This window comes from Egretta garzetta, unplaced genomic scaffold (genome assembly GCF_000687185.1).
Source record: "Egretta garzetta isolate BGI_Z169 unplaced genomic scaffold, ASM68718v1 scaffold127, whole genome shotgun sequence".
Lineage (NCBI taxonomy): Eukaryota > Metazoa > Chordata > Aves > Pelecaniformes > Ardeidae > Egretta > Egretta garzetta.
The window spans coordinates 1,694-4,526 of NW_009260132.1; positions in this window are offsets into that span (position 1 = coordinate 1,694).

Consider the following 2,833-nt stretch of genomic DNA (forward strand, 5'->3'; position numbering starts at 1 on the left):
GCTATTTCAGTAAGTATTTTGGCAGTTATAAGATAAAACAGAAGAATTACAGTTTCAGGCTCATTCTTTAGAGATGACTAATATTTAACACATTAGTCTGGCAGCATTTCAGCCAACAGGTCTCCTACTTTGTTGCATTGGAAAAGAAACCCCTAAGTTTTTCTTCACAAAACAAAAAAGCAAAAATAACTATAACAGAAGCACACCAGGCGTGCTCAGCTCAGTTGAAGGCAAACACCAGTTCATTACTTTCAGGATGGCAGTCAGTATCTAAAATACTCAAACTGCTTCCTATGCCTCTACACTTAGCCAAGACATCCATGAGGCACAAGCTCCATCTTACCAGATCACCTCCTTCGTGCCTGGGACACCAGCAAGGACCAGGAGATCACCTCCTTCGTGCCTGGGACACCAGCAAGCCGTCATAGCATCAATCAAGAACAAGAAGGCAGTGGAAAATGGACAACTTCCAGCCTTCTCCACTCATTAGAAGCATGGGGAGAAGAATAACTCTGCGCTACCTTGAGATCCCAGATCTTCCTCCTGGGCTTCAGCAGAAAAAGAGTGCGTGGCTGCTCTTATGGCTGCTGTGGTCTGTGGATGAGGCTTCTCCCAACCTGCCTGCAACCTCTTTTTACTCCTTGCTCACAGTGCAAGCGCAGAAGGCAGCATTAACTACATCAGTGGCTCACAGGCTGTAATCATTTACATCCTTCCAGGGAGGAATGAGAGCAAGCTCCCTGAAGAGGAAGGCAGAGGAGTATAGAAAACGTAGTCCAACACTAGTGCAGGTGCTACCTCACCTGTTACTCAGACAGTAAGAAAATACCCAAAAATTGGTACTGATGTTGCCAGGAAGAGGAAACAAAGAGAGGGTGCATTTGCAGCTTAGCAGCATCGGCCCCGGGGGCCTCGCTGGCTTTTTGTCCCACCTTGCTTTTGGCGGCAGGAGCATGCCAGTGCTTTGTTCCCATCCCCAGTGTGCAGAGTTTTGGTTCTCGCTCATCTTAGCTCCCAAAGCATTGCAAAAACCCCCTGAGCTTTCGCCTGCGTTCTGGCCACTTCCTGATTTCTCCCTTTGCCCACCATGTGCTTCCTCAGCTGCCCATGGATCATGGCTGCTTCACATCAGGTGGTGCAGAAATCAGCTGCCCCATCCTCTCCTTGCTCTCTTGCCATAAATATGGTCAAATCCAAACAGAAATGGACAAAGAGAAAAAAATGTGATTGCTATCCAGCTCAATAAGTAAACAGATATGTATATCTAAATCAGTATTCTAGTACATCTTCCCCCCACCCCCCATTTCCAACGTAACAAACTGGCTCCTAAAGAATCTGTAATTAACCTCCAAACACTGCGCAGTCATGTCTCTGCAGGCACCTAGGCGTGCCACCCACGATTACACCTCAGGAGATGGATGCAGTTCTGCCTACCCCCATGCAGCTGCAGCCACCTTCCAAAAGGGCCCGCCGCAGCGGAGGCGGCCTCATCACCTCACTGTATTAGCAAACTACAGATCCTGTTCCCAGACCTGGCAAGCCCCTTGCCGTGCCCCTGGCTCACCTACCCTCCACCTGTAAGGGTTGGGATGGGTGGCTATCCCCTGAACGTGCTTTGAAATGAGCGCTGTATTGTCAAGTTATTATGAGAAATGACCAAACTTTTTTTTAAAATGTCAGGGATTAAGGAAAATTAAGCCTTCAATTAATGCCAAACCGCTTAGGAAATGAGATTTCTCAAACTATGATTTCCAGCATGAGGCATACAAAAATGACAGAAGCTATAATCCTAACAGTCTGTCTGCTACAGGCTTGTTTTTTTCCAAGAAAATTTCCAAAGAGGTTCCCATAGAAGGAACTTCAGTGGAATGTCATTAAACATGTATCCTCCTCCTCGCCTCTGTTTAGCTAAGCACAAAGGAAACCACAGAGTGATTAAATGTTTCCCAGTGTTTTGACACTTTTAAAAGCATTCTGGAGTCTGCTTACCTTTAGCACATAGTTTTAGGCTGGAAACTATCCGTCCCCCTGTTCCTTGTTTTGCAACACCATGTCATATCAATAAAGCAGAAAATGGGCAAACCCCAGAATATTCTCCTGAATGTTGTAGGACAGTGTTACACAAAACGGAGCCCAGACTCAAACAAGCGCTGTTCCTGCAGAATTACAGTTCACCGTTAGGGGTCTGAGATGCCACCGGCATCACTTCTTTCATTCTTTTCTTAGATTTGAATTACATTATTCAACTCCCAGGGGCTTTCACAATCCCTCACAAGTGCAAATTGTTCCAGGAATTATCTTTGTTTTACATGCAGGAATTATGTCCGCATCCACAGGAGCCCACAGCTAAGCGCAGGGACACAGCTGCTTGATGGTAACAACAAAACCAGCAACTTCCATCAAGTGGGAAAATCCAGGATCTTGGTAAAACACCCAACTTTGCTTTGAATAGAAGAGTGGCAGCTAACAGCTGGAAGCAACTGTGGAAAGTGGGAGAACAATAATCCTGTAAAGAACAGCATAGCACAGTTATCCACTTTTGGAGTCGTGTGTTTCCGTGCCATCGGGGTGCAGACAGGACCTCAGTTTTTAACACATAGAGTCCATTGGTATAGAATCATAGAATGTTTTGGAATGGGTTGGAAGGGACCCCTAGAGGTCATCTAGTCCAACCCCGCTGCAGGAGCAGGGACACCACTAACTAGATCAGCTTGCTCAGAGCCCCATCCAACCTGGCCTTGAATGCTTCCAGGGATGGGGCCTCCACTACCTCTCTGGGAAACCTGTTCCAGTGTTTCACCACCCTCATTGTAAAGAATTTCTTCCTTATATC